Here is a 15,560-nt window from a genome sequence, read left to right as displayed (position 1 = left end):
CATTAAAACTGCTTTCATGTACTGTTTAGTTATTATGCTACACAGTTTCAGGCAGGTTGCTGCTTACATGCAAGATATATTAATATATTTCATGAATAATTTTCTTCACTGCCTAATGGTACTGTCTTACATTCTAAAAACAAATTTAATCATCAGTCAATTAAATTGTACATGTTGCACATTAAACCCTGACTCCACCTTTCTGGCAAACTTCATCTTAAAACTTTGGAAATAGTTTTTCATTTGTATATCTATTTTTGGTGGCCTGTATGGGCCCTTGAAGTTTCCATGGTTTAAAAACGAAGCAGTTTACATTTTGCCTGCAACCAGGAGGAGGAGACATTTAAGCCCCATACACACTATTAGATTTTCTGCAGATTTTTTTATTCAGATTTACCAAAGCCATACAATATGAGGTCAAACCTTAACAGTTTCAATTTGTATGCAATTAGGCAGGCCCTTGCACTACAAGGTTTTGGTGAATCTGAAGACAAAAATCTGCAGAAAATCTAATAGTGTGTATGAAGTCTAAGGCTTGCTTTATAATAAGTACCAAGACTAAGTTCTAAGACTCATGCATACAAGTGTCAAAGTTAATGATAGAATAATTAATAATCACAGTTAAATATATAACCTATTGATGTGAACAAAGAAATGCATTTAGAGCTTAGTGATTGCTTAAAGCGGAGGGCCGTTTAAAAAAAAAAAAAAAAAAAAAAAAAAAAAGTCAGCAGCTGCAAACACTGCAGCTGCTGACTTAATCAGCCCACTTACCTGTCCAGGGCGCCCGCGATGTCGGCCGCCCGTTTTTTTTATACAAAGCATAAAAAATAAACATGTAAAAGATTAAACTTTTAGACCAGAATGCGATAGTCTCAATAAGTGACGCACCCCATGGAGCGAAAAAAGAAAACCCAGATGAGGGGGCCCTGGCCACATAAAAATGGGGGCCAGGAAAAATCAGAGATCATAACCAAAATATGCATTGGTTGTAGGAAGCGATGTAGGATCTTCTTCGGGGAGAGGTGGCAGGCCCAAGTTGCATAGAAAAGCATCACTTTCCTGAAGATCACATAAAGAATACTGTACGCTATCATGGGAGGCAGAGAGGTGAAAGGGGAAACCCCAGCGATACACGACTTTATGAGCCTGGAGGTGAAACATTATTGGGCAAAGGTTTCTTCATTTTGCCAGAGTAAAAGGGGAAAGATCGCTGAAGATCTGGATCCTGGACCCTTTCAAATCAAGCCTGAGTTTATTGCAGGTAGCAATGGTTAAAGCTTCTTTGGTGTCATAATAATGGAGGCAGACAATTATGTCCTGTGGGTTTGCCCCAGCCGGGGGTTTAGGGGCTAATGATCTGTGGGCTCTATCTAAATGCCAGTCAATATCAGGGACATTGGGAGCAACTATGTTGAACAAGCTCAGTAGATGGGGCGGAGGTCTTGGTCTTTCACTGTTTCTGGAATACCCCTGATCTGCAGATTTTGTCTGCGTTCCCTATTCTCCAGGTCCTCCTGCTGGGTTTGGGCCTGGGTGACGGTATGTTTTATGGCAGCATTGCCCTCTTCTAGGACCTGTACATATTTTATCAGTTTGTCAGACTTTGTCTCCAGGGTGTCAGTGCCACAGCTCAAGGTACCCCACATAACCAGTGAGCAAACCCTAGGGTTCCATGAAATCTTGGTATAGAAAGGCTGGCCTAGATAAAAAAAACAAAGTACTAAGCAAGAATTTTGAACTACAATTTATAATTTTGACTTGACTGTCACTTTAAAGTGGAGGGCCACCCTGAAAAAAAAAAAAATATAAAAAATCAAAAAAAAATCTAAAAAAAAAAAAAATGAAAAAATTTTTTTTTTTTACTTACCAGAAGTGCCTGTTGCTAGGCACATCATCCTAATCTTCCTCTTCCTCCTCCGCGGAGATCTTCTGGTCTTCTCTCCTCCGTGCGGCGTCTTCTGGGTAATGGGTCGCGCTGTGTTCTGGGAACTGTGCGTTCCAGAACACAGCGCGTCCCATTCACAAAGTGCTGCGTGACTCGCGCATGCGCAGTAGGAAACGGGCAGTGAAGCCGTAAGGCTCCACTGCCTGTTTCCCTTACAAGAAATGGCCGAGGGACGGGTCGGCCGACATCGCGGGCGCCCTGGACAGGTAAGTGGGCTGATTAAGTCACAGCGCGACCCATTACCCAGAAGACGTCGCATGGAGGAGAGAAGACCAGAAGATCTCCGCGGAGGAGGAAGAGGAAGATTAGGATGATGTATCAATGTAAAAAATAGTTTTAAAAACTGCTGTTTGTTCGGGAGCAGTGATTTTAATAATGCTTAAAGTGAAACAATAAAAGTGTAATATTCCTTTAAATTTCGTACCTGGAGGTGTGTATAGTATGCCTGTAAAGGGATGCATGTCTCCCGTGCTTACAACTGTCCCTGCACAAAGTGTAATTTCTGCAGGAAAAAAAGTAATTTAAAAGCACTCATGGCTGTAATGAATTGTCAGCTCCTCGTAATACAGAGAACAGTCATTGAAAGTCATTGATAATTTTTTTTTTTTTTAAAAGCATGGGGTTCCCCCAAATTCAATTAACAGGCCCTTCAGGTCTGGGATGGTTATTAAGGGGAACCCTGCATCAAATAAAAAAAAATGATGCGGGGTACCCCCAAATATCCTGAAGGGTCTGGTATGGATTTTAAAATGCTGTGGAGTTCCCCCCAAAAATCCTTACCAGACCCTTTATCCGAGCACGCAACCTGGCAGGCTGCAGGAAAAGAGGGGGGCGAGAGAGCGCACCCCCCTGAACCGTACCAGGCCACATGCCAATGTTGAGGGCATGTGGCCTGGTACGGTTCAGGAGGGGGGCACTCTCTCATCCCCCCCTTTTCCTGCGGCCTGCTAGGTTGCGTGCTCAGATAAAGGGTCTGGTATGGATATTTGGGGGAACCCCACGTAATTTTTTTTTTTATTTGATGCAGGGTTCCCCTTAATATCCATACCAGACCTGAAGGGCCTGGTAATTGAATTTGGGGGAACCCCAAGCTTTTTTTTTTTTTATCAATGTCATTCAATGATTGTTATCTGTATTACGGGGAGCCGACAATTCATTATAGCCGCGAGTGCTTTTAAATGACTTTTTTTCCTGCAGAAATTACAGTTTGTGCAGGGACAGTTCTAAGCACGGGAAACATGCGCCCCTTTACAGGCATACTATAGACACCCCCTGGTACGAAATTTAAAGGAATATTACACTTTTATTGTTTCACTTTAAGCATTATTAAAATCACTGCTCCCGAAAAAAAGGCAGTTTTTAAAACTTTTTTTTGCATTGATACATGTCCCCTGGGGCAGGATCCAGGTCCCCAAACACTTTTCATGACAATAACTTGCACATAAGCCTTTAAAATTAGCACTTTAGATTCCTCCCATAGACTTGTACAGGGTGTTCCGCGGCTTTTCGAATTTGCCACGAACACCCCTAATTGTTCGCTGTTCGGTGAACAGGCGTACTGGCAATGTTCAAGTCGAACATGAGTTTGACTCGAACTCGAAGCTCATCCCTACTGGTGACCGGACAATAGGGATAAAACTTTTTTGCAAAAGGGAGTTTAACCAGACTCGTGGCTACTCATTAAAATTAGAAGAAAAGGGGTTTAACCTTAAACTACGTAGAGGGTTCTTTACTGTAAGAGCAGCAAGGATGTGGAATTCCCTTCCACAGGTGGTGGTCTCAGCAAGGGGCAGTAAATGTTTCAAGAAACTATTAGATAAGCACCTGAACGACCACAACATACATATTCAAAAGAGGTGGTTAGCTTTGAAAGTTTAAATCTTCTAGGGCTGATGTGATCATGATCCAAGAGACCCATTTCTGTCCTGGAGGATCCTTTAAATTTGCTAGCAAACACTTCCCAATAGCCTTTATGGCCTCTGACCCATCTGGGAAAGCAGGAGTGGCGATTTTAGTTAAACGCTCATGCCCCTTGCTCATCAACTCTTCATATTTAGATCCCCAGGACAGATTTATCATCCCTTACTCTAGTTAATGTCTATGACTCTGAACAAATTCTGTTCCTTTCCACAGTATTTGACAACTTAGACAAATTCTACCAACCATTTACAGTTATCGGTGGGGATTTTAACACGACCATGACCATGAACATGACCATGCCTCCTGGCATGGATAGGCATATACTATTTACCGCCAAGACGGCCACCACAGCCAACTGCCTCTTGACCTCCTTCCGTAAACTCATGAGAGCGCGTAATCTCCTAGATGTTTGGAGAATTAAACATCCTACACATAAACAATGTACGTTCTACTCTCACCCCCACAAACTTTACTGGACCACTTCTTTGTATCCTCACCCCTTTTGGCATCTACGGTTTCCTCAGAAATTAACCCCATAATCTGGTCAAACCACTCCTCTGTCCACTTAGACCTTGCCTTATCCTCTGCCCCAGGACCTGCCACTGACATCTCAAGGAGTCCTTATTACGTATTCCAGAGACTAGAGACCATCTATCCCTCAGCCTGAGTTCTTCCAATTCAAAGAAAACACGGTCTCTGAGGCCTCCACGTTGTGAGAAGCATATAAAGCTGTCTTCCGGGGTCAATATATCTCTACAGGTTCCCGCTTGAAAAGGATGGAGCGTTCCAACGCTATTCTATCATGACTAAACTCTGCAAAGCTGAGGAGCTCTTGGTGTCTTCCCCCGTGGTGGTTAGGCTCCAAACCATTATTTTACTATGAAACCAATTCAGATTCCTAGCTATGAAGAAGAGAATCGATAAATCTCTTCTGTAGTCCAAACAGAAATTTTACGAGTACTCTAACAAACATCATAGAATGCTGGTAAATAAATTCCAAATTCCATTCATCCCCAGATTTTCTCATGCAAACTAATGGTACCCCCACCTACTGCCCTCTTACCATGTCTAAAGTATTTGGTGAATTTTATCATAAATGATATAATTGTCTAAAAAAGGCCCCCAAATACGATTTACCACAAGAAAAATTTGACTCCTTTTTTGAATCCTTACATCTACCTAAATTCTCTCCAGAGCACCTTTCATCCTTAAACTCTATGGTTACCCCCAAATAATTAGCTGAAGTAGTCAAAAACCTCACAATTCATAAATTCCCTGCCCCAGATAGTCTGCCTTACTCATATTATAAAACCTTCCTCCCGATTTTAAGCCCACACTTAATATCCCTATTTACCTCGTTGCTCAAAGGAACTTTACCCCATCCCCAATTCCTTCATGCTCACATCTCCGTGATTCCAAAACCTGGTAAGGATCACTCCCTACCTGACAATTATATACTCATTTTGTTACTTAATTCGAATTACAAGATCTTTACGAAAATTCTGGCCAACAGACTGTCCCTCATAATCCCTAGACTCACACACAAGGATCAAGTAGGCTTTGTGCCCACTACACATGCCGGCAACAACACGAGACGCACCATTGATCTTACAGGCCTGTTAAATAAAACAACACACCCGGCCTTAACTTTAGACTAGTTGCTCAAAAAGCTTTTGATCAGCTCAGCTGGCCCTTTATGTTTGCTACCCTTTCCAAATATGGATTTAAAGGCCCTTTTTATCAGCTTTACACAGCCTTTACTCCCAACCTTCCTCCCAAGTTCAGATGTCCTCCTTTTTATTACCATTGCTTCCTTTGAGTAATGGTACCAGACAGGGCTGCTCGCTATCTCCCTTACTCTTTATTCTATGTTTGGAGCCCTAATCCTGACATTCATGGGGTCGCGTTACCCCAGAGAGCGTATAACCTTTCTTTATTTGCAGACTACATCCTACTGACACTGACCAACCCCCATACCTCCCTCTCGAATCTCCATGACTTGTTAAAAAAAATTGCACAATCTCTGGGTACAAAAAAACTCAACACAAGCAAGACAAAAGCCCTACCATAACACATCCCTCCACCAGCTCTTGTTATTCTACAACAGAACTACTCCTACCACTGGTGCCCACAATCTCTCAAATACCTAGGGACAAACTTAACCTACATACTCCATCCTCTACCAGGCCAACTTCCTCCCACTCTTCCATGACATTGACTGACTTTTGTGCCAGTGGGACGCTTTTCACCTCTCTTGCTTAGGTCAGATCAATGTCCTGAAGATGTCTATCTTACCGAGACTCCTGTACTTGTTTGAAACCCTGTCAGTCCCCATACCCATGTCACAGCTCAAAGCCACGCAGAGATTATTCCTTAACTTCATTTGGCATAATAAAGCTCACCATATAGCCAGCTAAGTGATGCTAGCTCTTCACTCTAGAGGGGGTATAGGAGCCCGAGACCTTATCAAATACTACTTTGCCACCCATCTTAAACCAATTATCACATGGTCTACTAGAATGGCATCCAGTGTTTGGACAGAGATAGGAATTAGTATAACATGCCTGGTCCATCCCTGCTCCATGATCTGGTTGACCCTAGAGACCTCTAGTGCCGAACTGCGGGATCTTTCTCTACATCCTATGTTATTCACAATCTCTATATGGAAGAAATGGCCCAGACAGTTCTCTCTCCCTTCTCCATGTCCACCTTTACTAAACATGCTTTTTAACCCCGATTTACCGGATAGTCTACCCTACACCCGAATGTACCCCTAATCGCAGGCTGGAATTTTTCAACTTCAAAACATAGTGCATCCACTATCTCGTAACCGTCTATCTTTTGCGGAAATTCAATGAAAACACCAGATCCCTAAAACAACTATTCTACTCCTATCTCCAATTTAGACACTACTTCCTCTCTAAGTCCCAAACCCTAAACCCTAGATAATCCCACTACATTTGAACTTTTATGTGCCAAAGGCCCATACCAGACCCACCTTATTTCGAATATCTATATGCATCTCCATAGAACCCTCCCACTTACTAACACACAATATTCATAAATGCAGAAATGGTCTCAGGTCACCCAGTGAACTATCTCTCTCCCTCAATGGCAGAAGATTTGGGAGGCTGTTTCCACATCATCAAGATGCCCCCTTACAAGGCCTTCTTGAAATTATTATACTCGTTATCTGATTCATTGCCTACTGGGCCTGCCATTCCTTGGCATCTCCAAGCACACCCAAAAATTAGCTACCTTCATCCTCTTGGCAGCCAAAAGGGCTATACCCTTGAGATGGCTATCTCCCTCCCCACCTACCCTCTCATAGGCTTTTCAGATACTGGAGCAGATCCTCAGAATGGAACACCTTACAGTTTCAACTCACTTCCTCGGTTTTCAAAAATTTGGGATTTATGGGATTATTCTGAGCTTAACCCTGGCTCCACACCATTACATCCTATATCATCATTACGCTTTCATGTTATTATGCTAATCTTGTCTTCTCAGACTTCCTGACTCTTTTTGATAATTTCTCCATGGTGTCCCCCCCCCCCCAGTCAGGCTTCCACAGAGTGCCTCAGTCCCTCAGTTTGGGAACCTTACTGATAGTTGATCCAGAGAGTAAAATTTTTAGTTTGTGTGATATACTTATGCCAGTTTGTTACCCCCCCCCCCCCCCCCCCATTTGCACTGTATGAAGTTTTGTGATAATTATATACAGGTATTATTGTATATTCAATCTGATATCCTATGTATATGACTAATGATAAAATTGAATAAATACACAATAAAAAACAATGTTGAACTGATGGTGTCTCTATGCTTGCCTCTTAAATAAGTAAACAATTAAACCAATTATATTTTTATCTGTAAGGGGCCATCCTTCCCATTGAACCTCAGTGTAAGGAGGTACCTCTCCATTTGCCAATTAAGGAAAGGGAGCGCTTCTCCCAATGGTGGTCAATATAAGGGGGGTCTTCTGCCATTAACTACCTTCCTGTTTTACATAATCTTGCACAAGTATTACTTCTCAAATAATCTCAACCTTTTATTACTTAAAGCCAGTCCTTGAGCTCCAGTCCAGTGCCTTTGCCTAGGCTGTAAGGATGTCATTAATCTGCTGCAAGCAGGAGCAAGCATTTCCTCAGTCTCTGCTCTCCCAGACTGCAAGGTGAGAGACTTTAATTTTGTAAACACAATTAAAAAAAACTGCCAGGTACCAGAGTTTGCACGATTGTGTAATTTCTGAGCCAAAATCTTAGTCTAGGAAGTAAATGCTGACCTCGGATGATACCATCATTCTTATATATGTGCATTCGTTATCCTCCAAATGCATTTTCGTTGAATTTCGGGGATTTTCATGTTCCTTTTAACAAAATGATAACGAACGAGCAGAATCCGAAATCTGAAAGATCTGAAATAAAAAAAAGGCTTTATTTTCATATCCATTATATTTTCGTATCATTAAGTCAACAGTTCAGTATAGATAGATAGAAGATTTGCATGACGGTGACAATATCGAACCTGCAGTCGAATGTGCTTAACCTAACTACCGAACCTATTAGTCCAAGATTATTTGACATCGAGAGAAAAGATTTGACATTAGAGAGACAATAGTAAGAGCTGTTAGTGGTTGCTGATAAAGTGGGTGGGGGAAGTAAAATGATGATGATGAATGTTATTGGCTGTAACCAAAGAGGAGGAGCAGCAAAATAGCTACAACACACATACAGCCAACTTGCTTTCACTTACAATTGCTAGCAGAGAGAGACACACTGAATCATTTTAGAAAGTCAATCTTAGCTGGTCCATTTGTTTGTTAACAGAGAACCTGAATTATTAAGCAATAAGCACAGCAGCAGAATAGTGAAGCAAGCTATAGTTCAACTTAACGTTTTCATTTCATCTGCTATTGTGTTTGTGTTAAACATGATACTGATACTAGTGTTAGTGTTGTGATAGCCTCAGAGGCTGTCTGTGTTCTGGGGGGGGGGGGGGGGTATTATTCATTATAGATTCTATATTATAGATTCTATCTACCCTAATCCGTTACCTGTGTACAGGTAGTTTTGCCAACACTGGTATATTTGTTGTTTTTCATTTGATTTTTCATTGTTACCAGGTCTGATCACTATCACCAGTCCATTTTCTGTTAGAACTAAATATACAGCAATGTACCGTTCTAACGGAAAATTGAAGGCAGGTAGAGGTCATGGTCGCAGTCATGGTGGACGCCTTGCTAAAAAAAGTGGCAATGTCTCCGCTACTAGCTCTTTCTTAGGTACTGCTGACACTTCTGCCACCACACACGTATAATACCGTTCAACATTAAGATTCAGCGAAGCAGCTAAAGACATACGTTTGTCTGAAGAGGACATTTATGGTCCGCACATGGGCTATAGAAGAATTCTAATGTTGTTTGACTAGTAATAATAATAATTATAATTATTACTAGTCAAACAACATTCGAATTCTACTATAGCATGTGAGAGGAGCATTCGACCGGAATTGACAGATTCGGGTTTTCGTATGAATGCATACGAAGAGGTAGAGGTCATGGTCGCAGTCATGGTGGACGCCTTGCTAAAAAAAGTGGCAATGTCTCCGCTACTAGCTCTTTCTTAGGTACTGCTGACACTTCTGCCACCACACACGTATAATACCGTTCAACATTAAGATTCAGCGAAGCAGCTAAAGACATACGTTTGTCTGAAGAGGACATTTATGGTCCGCACATGGGCTATAGAAGAATTCTAATGTTGTTTGACTAGTAATAATAATAATTATAATTATTACTAGTCAAACAACATTCGAATTCTACTATAGCATGTGAGAGGAGCATTCGACCGGAATTGACAGATTCGGGTTTTCGTATGAATGCATTTTTTAATGAAAACAAAATAAATAAAAGTGACTTTTGGGAGTAACTAAATAAATTTATTTTTTGGATTAAACCGAAATCCCAAAACAAAATATTTTTCACTGTACACATGTCTAATCTTTATGTAGAGGAAAATTGTTGAAGGCATGATCAAGAGTGATGTTATGTCTGTTATGCCGCGTACAAACAACCGGACTTTCCGTCAGAAAAGGTCAGACGGTCTTCCCGATGAAGTTCTGGTGGAATGGACTTGCCCACACATGAACAGACCAAAGTCCATTTGTTTTGAACGTGATGACGTACGACGGAACTAGAAAATTAAGTTCAATAGCCAGTATCCAATAGATGCCCTAGCATCATATTTGGTCAGTCGGACCAGCATACAGACGAACGGTTTTCCCGATAGAAATTGATTCCTTTGAACAGATTTGAAACATGTTCTATTTCTAGGTCCGTCTAAATTTTTGAAGAAAAAAGTCAGATGTAGCCCACACATGATCGTAATATCTGACGGAATGATTCCGTCTGACCTTTTCTGCTGGAAAGTTTGGTCATGTGTACGTTGCATTAGTGTTAAATTACACATCATTTAGTATGTCTGTATTTAATATGAAAATAATATCTAAGGCTAGGTCCTCAAAGGGTTAATTTTTGAGTTCAGATGAGCTTAAATGGTAAGTTCATTCAATTCATTCTGTATGGTATATGGGTGATGGTAATGGATAAGTTCAGTATGTACAGTGTACAGATCGCTATCCCAGCAGCACAGGGCATCATGGCAGCTATGTAAAGGGGGTCTGGAGGGGTGGTGAGAATATTTGGAGTTAGTTCACCTTTTTATTTCACGTGAAAGGGCGATCTTATCCTTTACGGTTTGGGTAAGGGTAAATTAAAAATCTATGGTCAGTTTAACAGTTACATTGAGATCAGGGATCAGTGACATTTGACCTTCATTTTTCCTTGCCAATTTTTGCCAAAACAGCCAACTATACACCAATCCTCCGTGGTTTATTCCATAATTATTAGCTAACATTTAGGTATATTCTTCATTTATAACCCATCCTTCACTGTACTCCTGCAGTCAAAATAGTCAACCAGTCTCAGGGTTTACAATATGTTTCAAAGGATTACTCAAAGATTATAGCTATAAGCTTTACATTCTTGCTTGATCTTGTATTACAAATGGACAAAGTTTATGTTGATGGAATTATAGTTTTTATTGTTGAATAAAAAAGCATTCAAATTTAAATATTTATTTATAACTTGCACCAGATGCTCCTGCAGTCTTTTCTACTTAATCAAAGACATATGGTTTAAGATTAAAGGCCATTAAAGTAATGGTGGTTATGCATCCCATTTTTTCTGCTTTCATTGAAATAAATGGAACGAAGTTAATTTTGCATTCATTACTGTCCTGATGGCAGTTCTAAAGTGCTACGCATTTACACATGAGATCAAGTACAGAAGAGTGAGTGATTTTCAGGAAGCTTAGCCTTGTGCTACTGGTATTAACAGGCATTTTCATACTTCATTCTGATAAGTGCTTATGAAATGTATGAGTACTGTTTGCATATACTGGCTTCTTTTTTTTTTTAATTGATAGTTATGATATGATCATAACTTTCTCTTTCAAATTTGTTTATTGAATTTTATCAATTAATATACATAAGTACATATGGTGGCAGCAAAAGAAAAGATTACATATATGGTAATAATATTGAGTTGTAGTTCCAACATAAACTAAAAGTAGTTTAACTAAAAAAGATTGCGTCATACATTGTATAAGAGAGCATAAAACCAACTTAGACCAGGTTAATATAAGATGACCTCAGATAAAAATAAAAACATGTCAAGAGTATAGTTTTTAAATAAAATAAATAAATAATTTATTATAGAATCTAAAATCGTATACTACATATTGGAACTATGTAAAATTGGTATAATGATAACCAAGGAAATAAAAGTTCTGCTACCAGAACTTTATAAAAAGTAAATTGAAAGAGGAGAAATAGAATAGGGGAAAAAAGTAGAAGAGAGAAAGGATAAAAGAAAAAGTAATCTTAGGTAGAAGAAAAAATAGATATGGAAGAAAGAAATGAGAGGTAGTAGGTGTCCCCGGGTAGTATATGGTAATAAACACATACCATGACTGCAGAGGATGGAAGTATAAATCGAGATTACCAAGGTCTTAGTAGGGAAGCATCAAAATTGAAATACAAAAAGTGAGTCACCCAGAAATTCCATATATTCTCAAAGTTGGATATTTTATCTTTAGTTATAGCCTTTGTTTTGGCATGGAACATTGCTTGATTGACTCTATTTTTAGTTTCAGCAATTATTGATGGGATTTCCAAGCTTTGGCAATTTTTTGTTTCATGGCTGTAATAATATGTAATATGAGTTTGAAGTAGGAGAGAGTGGACGGTTTTAGGTTTAGAAGTGCTATTGTAGGGGGGGCGTGGCTTGCGTGCTGTGCTATGGACACTTGAGACACCAGCTCCGCTCCAACAATGGGAATCACTGCACACCGAGGCAAGCTAGAGCGACTATACTGACCCTAACACCTGGCTAAAGGGTCACACACCACCCAGGGATGGCGCGCAAACGGCAGAACCCCGGGCAGCCAAAAAAATTGAGAGAGATTTCTTCTCCCCTAAAGGCCACAGTGAAGGCCAAGATGGCGCCGCCATCTGCTCTCCAGTGTACACAGGCGGCTCTCCCTCGGATCCTCAGAGCCAGAGCTCCAAAGTGGGCTGCCAGCAACACCCTTCGGATGCCTCAACATCACTATGGGGCAGCCCAGCTAAATCAAGGCCCCGCATGGCAGAAGACTCATACGGCCATAAGGTTAGTGTATCACAGGGCTCCATGGAAGACACAGGGAGATGGTGGACATGATTAACTCCTTCCCCACTGCTAATCAGCCTATATCCGACATCACACTAAAAGACATGTTAGTCTCTCTACGCAGCTCACTACATGCGGATTTAATAGAATGCATGAAAAACTTTAAGGCTGATATGAAGGAGTTGGGGGGCAGAATGGAACATATGGAAAAGAAAATGGGAGAATACGCAGCATCATACAACACACTGGTAGATGCCCACAACGATCAGTCTGATGAATTGGCCTGGTTGAAAGCTAAGGTTGCTGATTTAGAAGACAGATCACATAGGAACAATGTGAAGCTGCGGGGCATCCCAGAATCAATTCAGCCGGCACAATTAAATCAATATGCACAAGAGTTGATATCGGCTTATCTGCCTTCACTACCTTCTACAGACTTGATTATTGACAGAATACACTGACTCCCAAAGCCAGCACACCTACCGGAGAACATACCCAGAGATGTTCTTATGTGGTGCACTTTTTTCACGTGAAGGAGCAATTCATGCAGGCCTTTAGGAAAAATGTAACACCCGCTGACCAGTACTCCAACATACAAGTATTTGCAGATCTCTCACGGTACACTATGCAGAAGCTAAATTGATAGGGACCATAACTAAGGCACTGCGCAACCAAAGTATTGGATATAAATGGGGATATCCCACTAAACTCATAAAGACAAACAAAGGCACATCTTCAGTGGTAACCAGTCTGGATGAAGGACTTGCATTACTGCGCTCATGAGATATACTTCCAGCACAAGAATTGGAGGGATCCCCCTCCTCAACCTGGCTTGACTCAAAAAGTGACTGGCAGGTTGTGACCCATAAAAAGAAATCCAATAAGCGACACACACAATCACCTCGCTAAACTAAGGCAACACAAATACAATTCCCTGACACAATATGGAGCTTATAGCACACGAAGTTCCCCTCCTAAATAATGTGCATTTCAACTGCCATCAGATTTTGATGGAAATTGAACTTTTACATGTTACACTTGCTGACTCTTCCCCCCCCCCTCTCCATATCCTACCCTTGATCTCACACCCGAGAGATGGCATGCCAACAGCACAACGGACGGAAAGCATGTACTCTACCGACACTTCCATCCCTGGAATGGAAAACCTTGGAGATCTACTTGGGACACATCAAGGTACAGTTATCACTTATTCTCATTACCCATGGCATTTAAAGTGACTTCTCTCAATGCCCACGGGTTAAACCACCCGGCCAAAAGAGTTGCTGTATGGAGGGAAGCTCTTAAACTACAGACAGACATTCTGTGTTTACAAGAAACCCATTGGGAAATTTCCACACCCCCTAAGTTCCAACACAGAAAGTTCCCCCATATATACAGTGCATCGGCACCCAAAAAACAGAAAGGCGTGTTAAAAGCTATCAAGGACTCAGTAACATTTTCCCTACAGGAAACATACCCCGACCCTGAGGGACAATATTTGATACTAGTGGGAGAAGTCAACAATAGCCTATACACAGTAGTAAACGTATATGCGCCTAACACCCACCAGCTCTGCTTCTTGAGGAAACTGTTCCGCAAAGTTAACCTGATCCAAAAAGGTTTGGTCATTATGTGCAGAGATTAAAACCTCACGGCAGACTATACTGTGGACACAACGTCTATTGCAATGCAAATAGGCCTTTGTCCTCACTACAACCACTGTTACAGGCAGAATAGATGTACGATGTCTGGAAGTTTCAACACGCTACTGAGCGGGACTACACCTTCCACTCATAGACATGGTTCATACTCCCGTATTGACTTAGTAATAGTGGATAGAGTCCTGCTTCAGAGGATCTCCTCATTTGCCATGCATGACATTACGTGGTCAGACCACGCCCCGGTGTCTATTGTGATGGACGGGAGGCCCGCTGCGAAACCGGCTTACATCTGGCAAGCTAACCCTTATCTATTTCAACAGACCTCACAAATTGCTTTGATCACTAAGAATTTAAAAAAAATGTTTGCCCATAATGTGGATTCGGTGAAAAACCCTTTTGCATTGTGGTGTGCCCATAAGGCATTTATTAGAGGCATACTGTTGCAAATGGCACTGCGGGCGAAGAGACGGAGGACACAAGTAATAGACACCTTTCTTGCTGAAATTAAGTCTCTTGAGACCCAAAATAAGAACGCACCAGACCATGCTATAACTACTAGACTGACTAAGTTGCGCTTGGATCTCGGGCTCAGGTTACTAGAACAATTTGACAAACACATACATTACCTGAGGGTAAATCATTACTCCTCAGGTAACGGAGCAGGCAAGCTCCTAGCCAATAGACTGAAAGAACACAAAGCACAAATGAGAATCCCTTTTCTCATTCGCAAATCAGACAATAGCAAAATCTTTAACCCAAAAGAAATTGCAAATGCATTTGCAGAATATTACTCCTCTCTTTATAATCTCAAGGAAGACAACGACACACCACAACCCTCAGAGGCTACTATTCAGGCTTTCCTGGCTGACCTATCACTCCCTTATTTAACACAGGAACACCTTGATTTTCTCAACTCACGATTACTGAGCCTGAGATCCGAAAAGTAATCAAAACTCTCCCCGGAGGTAAATCACCTGGCCCAGACGGGCTTCTAAATGGCTACTACAAAACCGTTCAGGAAATCCTCTCACCCTACTTGAGGGAGATGTTCTCCGAAGCAGTGTCCTCCGCCTCTTTCCCCGATGAAAAATGTTGAAAGTGTATGTTACTATCCCCAAACCGGGTAAGGACCCTAACACACCAGCTAACTTTAGGCCTATTTCCTTGTTAAACACTGACATTAAACTTAATGCCAAATTACTGGCCTGTAGACTCTCGTGAGTTCTGACGACTCTAATTAGACCAGACCAAACAGGCTTCACAAGTGGTAGGCAAGCATCAGATGCTACCAGAAGGGTTA

General features: G+C 41.2%; 1 protein-coding gene across 2 annotated transcripts in view; it reads right to left on the bottom strand.

The window, feature by feature from the left end:
• The window catches only part of WSCD2 (WSC domain containing 2), a 478,077-nt gene that overhangs the window by 254,200 nt on the left and 208,317 nt on the right, over window positions 1-15,560 (bottom strand). For both annotated transcript variants that reach the window (XM_077462039.1, XM_077462040.1), the window contains one exon: window positions 8,154-8,285. The gene's annotated coding sequence lies outside the window, so the exon portion shown is untranslated. The remainder of the gene's footprint in view (window positions 1-8,153; window positions 8,286-15,560) is intronic.

This window comes from Lithobates pipiens, unplaced genomic scaffold, assembly GCF_037356315.1.
Source record: "Lithobates pipiens isolate NorthernLeopardFrog02 unplaced genomic scaffold, aLitPip1_a1.2 Scaffold_3, whole genome shotgun sequence".
Taxonomy (NCBI): Eukaryota; Metazoa; Chordata; class Amphibia; order Anura; family Ranidae; genus Lithobates; species Lithobates pipiens.
The sequence above is the reverse complement of the archived record's forward strand: the minus strand, read 5'-3'. Positions and strand labels throughout refer to the sequence as shown.